The 9,274-nt window shown below is 40.2% G+C and overlaps 1 pseudogene; it reads left to right on the forward strand.

Moving 5' to 3' along the window:
- The first annotated feature begins 7,007 nt into the window (after positions 1-7,007).
- LOC116549563 lies at positions 7,008-8,464 on the forward strand (annotated as a pseudogene).
- Positions 8,465-9,274: the final 810 nt, after the last annotated feature.

The raw sequence follows: 9,274 nt of genomic DNA on the forward strand, positions 1-9,274 counted from the left end.
CCCCCTCTCTGTTTGCAGCACTCATCTCCCTGCATGAAGGCCATACATGGGCAAATAAATTATGAGTGACAAGTATTTGAACCAATAAAGAGGGCACTATATTTTATATGCAGTAAATTTAATTCCAGATTGTGTTTCACCTCAGCAGGGTGACATGTTTATTGCCAGTGAAAGATGAAAGCCGAGGGAGTTAGAGACAAGCGTCAGCAGTTCTAGTGGGCACCCGCAAAATGAAGATTTGACAGACCGGTGGCTGAGCCCTTGAAATGAAATGCCAGATCAAATTTTACCCCAAAGGGGTCAGATGTACTGTCGTGCCCTCAAACTCGCAATACCAGCTGAATAAATGAGCCAGGTTCAGCTGAGAGCAGGAGGCCAAGAGCATGCTCGGAGAATTTCTGCTCACAGGATCATCAGATTTTCCTAGTGCAGCGAGTCTGGGAGTGCCGGATGAGGTGTGTCTGAGGGAGGATGTGAAGTGCTGCTGCCTCCGTGGGTCTCTAAGTGTCATTTTGAAAATCTATTAAACAGATCGAAAAGTAGAAGTGAGTCTAAATTGATCTGCCCATCTCTCAATTTCATCCTACAAGCGCTCAGCTCAGGTGTTCAATTTATTGAACCATAACCTCTTTTTAAACAATCAGCATCAACATGCAATAAATATGCTCTGCAAGGGCAATATTTACATGCATGACTCATTGTTTTGTAAGATTTATTTATAGGGGAACTGACTGGTAATTATATTGGAGTTCCTTTGGCAGACTGTGCCACAGTGGCGTGTGGGCATGGTTCTGGTTACTGTAAGCACATTGAAGGAGACTAATTCTTTTTATTTTCCTACAAAGCAGGCCCTGTGTTCTCATTGCAATTGTGGGGAGGAATTTGTGTTGTAATCTATATAGGACTTCACTCTTCATCTAAAAACAAGGAAAGAAAAAGAAAAGTAAAAGAATGAAAATAAAGAGAGATGAAAAGGTTCTGGTCTAAGCAAAGTATGTCCATGAATAGTTTATGTGATAACTTTTATAATGATGTTGACTATGTAAAATGATAACCAATCTTTCTTTTTGTCACTTTCAAAACAGGTCCTATTATCCAATATATGGATTGAGCTAGTTAAGTGCTTTCAAACTCATTTGGGTAGACATAGTGTCATCAACTCCTGACTCAGTCAGAATCGTTAACATTTTAATCAGTTTCTTTCACTGGCTCTGCCCTGTAGGGAAGAGAGTAGAATCTACCATGTATTTAACTTTGCTTAAATGTATTTTAAGAGTGTTTATCATAGTTCAGTGTCATAAAGACAAAAATGTAAAATTTCTGGACCTTGTAATTTTTAGAGTTATTTTCTCTCTGTTGTGGCTTACTTTGTGCATCTTCTCTTGACTTTGTACATCTTTTCTTGACTTCGTACATCTTTTACATATTATCACTGAATCTATGGAGAACATGTGTTCTCATGCCTGGATGGAGGTCTGGGAATTAGAATAATATAAGCACCATCTCATTGCTCTTTGGAGCTTTAGATGACAGACTTGTTTTCTGTGAGCGTGACCTCACATTTGGCGAATGGAGCTCTGGAGCAGAAGCAAGGGAACCTGAACTCCTGGTGGTACCCTGAGATACAAGAACACTTGTGATATAAGTAAGAACAGCTATAATGAATAGTAATTGCCTCTCTAGTACTCACTCCTTGAATATACTGAGAGAGTGAATGCTGGTCTGAATGGGTTCAAATTTTTTAAGACCTTAAGGTGAGAGTTTCTCTATGAAGGACACACCCACAGATGAAAGGCATCTAATTACGGAGTTTATAGCCATTCAATCACCATTGCTAGTATCATAGTCCATCATTGTTTTCTGACCACCAGTGTATTCTAGTGATTCAATCCTTTTTCCATGTTGTCCCATGTAGCCCTAATAATGAATGTTCCTAAGCCATTTTCTCTGTGCTTCTCCAATATTCCAGAAGTCTGTCTTTCATCACATCAACTGCATCTCTTTTTCCCTTAGGTTCTATCTACCCTGACCTTCTGTATCTCTCTGTTCCCCACTGTTTCCTTTGTTTTCCTTTCCAGGCTTCTTTTTCTGTTCTTCTAAGTCCTCCTGTGTGAGCTGTGCTTAGAATAGAGTCTCATTTGTCTGACACATGTCCTTCCTTTTGGCCCAAGAGCCCTCAAAGCCTCCACAGGCTTTCAAAGCCATACAGCATGAGTTCCTACCAAATTAGTCTATTCAGTTTGTTCTCCTTTTAGCGGTTCATAATTATTGATCCTACTTATAATTTATTATAAATTCTTGGAATAAAAAATCAAGGGTAGGAACATTGGTAGGTTCCACACAACTGAAAATATTAACAATGTGAGAAGAGAAACAACACTTGACTCAAGAATGGTGAAATTTGTTATCATTAATGTATAAGACTTCCATCACATTTTAGTTAGAATGAACAAATTTCGCATCATGTACATGTGATAAACCTTTTATTCCTATCCTCTTTTATTCTATTCATCTTGAAACCCTGTTGTCAAGTACTTTTAACACCTTCTCTCACATTCCTCTTAAATTTGTTTTCCCTTTTCAAATCCACAGCCAACTTCAATATTCAGGCATGTTTCACTAAAACCCAGCCTACCTGAGGGATCTTCTAACCAAGGCATTAAATCTTTCTCTCTGTACCATGGTTTCCTGGAAGGTGTTTCCTTTGTGTCTCTCCAGTAAAATTGAATTCAAACTCCTTGTAATTCTATTTAAAATCCTCTATTCTCTCACCCTCCCAAACCTACTAACCTGACATTAGGTGTATGGTGTAATTATCAGAGACTCGGTTTCCTCTTAAATATCTGCACTGCCACAGTTTTGTTTTTTTTTTTTTAAGATAGTGATAAGGCATGTATAATACATTATGCCTAGCACAAAATAGGTGATCAATAAATGACCCTTTTATTTATTATGACAAATGGTCCTTCTGTTTCTACCTAGCTAATCTATACCATCTTCATAGAAGATGATTTCACATCCGTCTGCATCACAGTTTGTTCATGCTTTGTGTGTGTGTCTTTGTGTGTGTGTGTGTGTGTGTGTGTGTGTGTGTGTGTGATGGAGTTTTGCTCTTCCTGCCCAGGCTGGAGTGCAATGGTGTGATCTCAGCTCACTGCAACCTCCGTCTCCTGGGTTCAAGCGATTCTCCTGCCTCAACCTCCCCAGTAGCTGGGATTACAGGCACCCGCCACCACGCCCCGCAAATTTTTGAATTTTTAGTAGAGACGGGGTTAAACCATGTTGGCAAGGCTGGTCTCGAACTCCTGATCTTAGGCGATCCACCCACCTAAGCCTTGCATAGTGCTGGGATTACAGGCGTGAGTCACTGTGCCTGGCCTGTTCATGCTTTTATATTTTCTCCTCTTGTTCTTCATCCGAAAGATGTGGCTTCAGTGTCCCCTCCTGCTAGAAACCTCTCTCATCAAGTACTTTCAGCGTCTGCATGTCAGGAAGAGAATTCATAGACATTAGGGCAGCTTTGTGTGTTATGTTTAGTGTAATCCTATGTAGCTCCTATAATTTAGAATTATAGTTTGGAAGAATACCCAAATCTGTTTAATAACAACTTCTGCTGAGTTATGCTAAATGTCCTATGAATATTTTCTTATTTAAGTTCTAGTGTCTTTTAAGGTCCAATTAAATGTCTGCCTCCACCTTCCCGTGACCCTTGTCCACTAGGGGAGTTACTCTGAAATCTTTGGTCCTAGGGGAAGTTATTATTTCTCAATCTTTAATTTTCTGAATCACATGGTATTAACTGTTGTGGTTGAACCTGGTCATATGACCTTAATTTTCTGAAAATCCTTCAGTCCACAGCATCTGATTCTATGGTATATGTAATATATACCTTAATGAAGGTGGAAAGGGAAGGAGACAGTTCAATCTGATAAATGTTTACTGAAGATCTAGAAGGCCACTGAGTCTGATGGTAGAAGTGGTAAAACATAGCAGCACATATGGTCTCTACCTGACAAGTACTTACATTTCAGAAGGGCTGGGGACAGCTATGAAAGGAGAAGGACACTGCAAAATGATCAAGGATAAGATAATTCATAAATGCTGGTTGACTGTCCAGGCTTAGTGGACCGCCAATGAAAAGATATGAAAGAATTTCGATTCAACTGTACTTGTATTATAATCTTTTTAAGTTTTCATATAGACAACATTATTTTAAAAATATTTAGTCATGTGTCATAATGTCCCCAAATTGTATATGGTTAGTCAATGTTTGTTGAATGAATAGAAATGTAAATAACATGTGGTTACATTCTTTCCATATAATTTATTTTTTTTTTTCATTTTTATTGATCTTAGAAGAGCCCACAGCATCTGAATTCTACAGTATATGTTTATCTCCTACAGTGTGAGTCACTGGTATGGTAATCTGTAAACCTGAAATTGATTATAAACGAGTCAAAGTTGAACTGAGTTTGAATGGACAGTAGCTGAGCTGAGACCAAGGAAATAAACAAGAGAAAGAGTTGCAATTACAGTGTAAAAATGAGCATTTTAGAGCAATGTTGAATAAAAATATTGCCTGGGATAGCAAAGTTCAATTGTGCTTACACTGCTAAGATTTTTTTAGCTCTTCTTCTATATACTCTTCCCCCAGAAGGTGTTAATTGATGTTGGCATTGAATCTTTTGAAGCAGTGGGAATTCATACTTTAAAATGTCCAATTAGCTGCAAAAATGAGTGATAGAATGGGTAGCTGAATATTTTTAAAGGCTGAGAAGCACCTTCATTTGAGGGCATCTAAAACACTGCCCCAAATCAGCCTCCAAGGATCTCTCCTTCAACTTTTGCTTTATCTCTTTGTACAGAGGCTAGGATAGCAGCATACAGCCCCCAAAAGGAGAACTCTTACAATTTTCTTCAGAATGCCAAGTGTTACAGTGAACGATAAATAACCTTTCTGTAACAAGCAGCCCTTTTTCCCCCCACTGGAACAAACTGTTCAACTCTATTTGAATAAAAAGCCCACACATATATCAAATTAAACAAAATAGCATTGTTCCAAATACAGATCAGGCAGTCTTCCCAGACTTGTGTCAGTAAAATTTCATAGCACTCCACACCATTGTATAGAAGCTCTCTTTCTCTTCTTCTTTACGTGTGAATGCAGAATCACTATTCCTAGACAAAGGAATGCAGACAGAGGCTATGTTCCCCATGCAGTTGAATAAAATAAAGGTCCAACCAGGGACTTCGGTGGCAAGGAAAAAGAATGCACCACTGAAAATACAGGTGGAGACAGTACTACACAACCATATTAGGAGCAATTGATCAGCACAAAGCTATTTTGCTTATTGCTAGGACAAATATTTCCACATTTTGTGAGGCATAACTCTGGGCAGATCCTAATGAACCAGGAAGCTAATTGTGTGCTATGTGTGTGAGACTGGATGGAGGCAGTTGTGTATTGGGCTGTCTTCACCAACTCCTAAGAGCTGATTGTCAAATTTTTAGGATTTTTGCAAGCTGTTTGTATATACAGCCAGTATTAACAATTAATATTTTAAAAGTATTTAATCTTAAAATCCAATAAATTACATTAAAAATAACAGTAACACTCCAAATTTATTGCTTCATATCTTACTACATTTTGCTATAATCTGTGCTTTTGAGGTTATTTGCATCTATTGTGTCTACATGAGTGGTTATTCTATGGAATGATGATACTTCATACCTGTTCCCTACTCTGCATTCAGTGGTATCACACTGGTTGTTTGGAATTAGCCCACATTACAAATCAAGGTTATTGCTTTTATATTTTTTCCCCAGAGAGATGATTGTTAACATTATCAGCACATTGCTCTGGCTGGAAGCTCTCTGAGAACAGGCTTAACTTCCCATGCAATCTTAGACTACTTAGCTGTACAGGAATTGGGGCAGGGAGTGCCTTCAGCGGGGTTAAGAAGAAATGTCTGTGCAGGACTTACCAGTGCACTGGGGTAGAGTGTGCATGTTGCCTTCTAGGAAAGCACACTAGGAAATTAAATTCCTCCAATCTGACATCTCCTATTGTGTTTTTGAATATTAGAGCTTAATCTAGGAAGATGTTTATTATTGGGATGAGTTGGTCTATTAGGAACCATTTATATTCACTCTCACTGATGTGATATTTTGTCAATATTACCAAATGTGGTATAAATTCATCCTGAATTGGCAGTAATTGAACAACAGTATAGCACAGCAGGAGGACTTTAGCCACCACTTTTTCTATTCTTCTCATCCTCCCAAGCTTCCTGTTCTCATCACACTGAAGAGGTAGTCCAGGAAAAGGTACAAAATGTTGGGATATAGAGGGGAAGGATTCATAAGTGGTGGTGAATTAGATATCATCCTGTACTGGGGCTTTTTTTTGCCACATATACCTCAAGGATTACAGCTCAAAGTGACATGATTTCTTATGGTATTTGTTGCAGGTTTGAACTCACTTGGGGTTCATATAATTATTTTCTCCCTAATTCAGCCCCTATGGCTGCATTAGGCCAATTATATTACAAAAATTTATAATTTATTTAGGTAATATAATAAAAACATCCATAAAGTATCCAGGGTTATGTAGACACAGAGTACACTATAATACATGCATATACATATATATGCATAAGTATGTGCATATATGTACATACACACTAGACATATATCTCCTATTTGTGTGCATGTACTATATGTAAACATATAAAGAGATATACGTATATATACACACACACACAATTGATTCTTAAACAATCAGAGGTTAGGGATGTTGATCTCCTGCATGTCAAAATTCCATGTATAATTTTAGATCTTCCCAAAATTGACTACTAATATTTACTGGAAGCCTTACAAATAACACAAACAGCATATTAACACATATTTTGTATGTACATGTATTATATACTATATTCTTACAATAAATTAAGCTAGAGAAAAGAAAATGTTATTAAGAAAAACTTAAGAAAGAGAAAATAGGACACTGTCCCAGCTGCCACCTAGACTCGGAGCTCCATCCAGCTCTCCAGCGAAGACATCCCAGCCATGGCCATGCAGAAAATCTTTGCTCGGGAAATCCTGGACTCCAGGGGCAACCCCACAATGGAGGTGGACCTGCACACAGCCAAGAGCCGATTCCGAGCAGCTGTGCCCAGTGGGGCTTCCACGGGTATCCATGAAGATCTAGAACTAAGAGATGGAGACAAAGCCCGTTATCTGGGGAAAGGAGTTCTGAAGGCTGTGGAACACATCAACAAGACTCTAGGCCCCTCTTTGCTGGAAAAGAAACTAAGTGTTGTGGATCAAGAAAAAGTTGACAAATTTGTGATAGAGCTGGATGGGACCGAGATTAAGTCCAAGTTTGGGGCCAGTGCCATCCTGGGCATGTCCTTGGCCGTGTGTAAGGTGGGAGCAGCTGAGAAGGGGGTCCCCCTCTACTGCCACATCGCAGATCTCGCTGGGAACCCTGACCTCATACTCCCAGTGCCAGCTTTCAACGTGATCAACGGGGGCTCCCATGCTGGAAACAAGCTGGCTATGCAGGAGTTCATGATTCTGCCTGTGGGAGCCAGCTTCTTCAAGGAAGCCATGTGCATTGGTGCTGAGGTCTACCACCACCTCAAGGGGGTCATCAAGGCCAAGTATGGGAAGGATGCCACCAATGTGGGTGATGAAGGTGGCTTTGCATCCAACATCCTGGAGAACAATGAGGCCCTAGAGCTGCTGAAGACGGCCATCCAGGCAGCTGGTTATCCAGACAAGGTGGTGATCGGCATGGATGTGGCAGCATCTGAGTTCTATCGCAGTGGGAAGTACGATCTTGACTTCAAGTCACCTGATGACCCCGCAGGGCACATCACTGGGGAGAAGCTCGGAGAGCTGTATAAGAGCTTCATCAAGAACTACCCTGTGGTCTCCATCGAGGACCCCTTTGACCAGGATGACTGGGCCACTTGGACCTCGTTCCTCTCGGGAGTGGACATCCAGATTGTGGGGGATGACCTGACAGTCACCAACCCCAAGAGGATTGCCCAGGCCATTGAGAAGAAGGCCTGCAATTGTCTGCTGCTGAAGGTCAACCAGATTGGCTCGGTGACTGAATCGATCCAGGCGTGCAAACTCGCTCAGTCTAACAGCTGGGGAGTGATGGTTAGCCACCGCTCTGGGGAGACTGAGGACACATTCATTGCTGACCTTGTGGTGGGGCTCTGCACAGGACAGGTCAAGACTGGCGCCCCCTGTCCCTCGGAGCGCCTGGCCAAATACAACCAACTCATGAGGATCGAGGAGGCTCTTGGGGACAAGGCTATATATGCTGAACAAAAGTTTCACAACCCGAAGGCCAAGTGAGAAGCTGGAGGCTCCAGGACTTCACTAGACAGACCCAGGTCTTCCAGACCTGCTTCCTGAAATAAACGCTGGTGCCAACCAAAAAAAAAAAGAAAGAGAAAATATTTTTGCTATTTATTAAGTGGAAGTGGATTATTATAAAGGTCTTCATCTTTGTTGTTGTCTTCACTCTAAGTAGCCTAAGGAGATGGAAGAAGAAGGGGAGGGGTTGTTTTTGCTGACTCAAGAGTGGCAGAGGCAAAAGGAATCCACATATAAGTGTATCTGTGCAGTTCAAACCTGTATTGCCCAAGGGTCAACACAAACACATGTGCATCCTCTCTCACATACACACACACACACACACACACGCACGCACACACATTAAAAAGTGTGCTTTGACCTGGAATATCACTAGTCACAGCTCATTGGATAATGTTTATGTCGAGACTGAGGCAATGTTTTTATTGTTTTAAAGTAAATATATTTTGTGCAACAAGATAGTACATATATAAATAAATAAATATTTGCAATGGTGACTATTCCATTTCATGATGTTGTGCTACAAGAGGCCAGTAACAGTTAGAGCATCCCTCAGTCAAGTTCCCTCTTTTGTTAGGGAATAAATTCTTCTAAGAATATCATGTGATCTTGCTATTTGGTCTGTGCACAGGGTAATCTCTCTCAATGTTTAAATTACGCAACTCTCTGATGCAGTCTACCTTGAGGACCAAATCCCTTATGTCACGATATTAAACAATCATTTTTGGCCACACCATTGAATTTCAACTGCCTGAGGTTGTTCCAAATCAAGTCAAATTAAGAATGTATACATTAGTAAATTGAAGAAACAGATAAGCAGAAGTGGAAAAAAAAACAATAGGAAGATTATCCTTGTAATGTTTCATTAAGCAACTTCTAT

Source organism: Sapajus apella, unplaced genomic scaffold, assembly GCF_009761245.1.
Source record: "Sapajus apella isolate SASKATOON/1434 unplaced genomic scaffold, GSC_monkey_1.0 scaffold6, whole genome shotgun sequence".
Classification (NCBI taxonomy): Eukaryota; Metazoa; Chordata; class Mammalia; order Primates; family Cebidae; genus Sapajus; species Sapajus apella.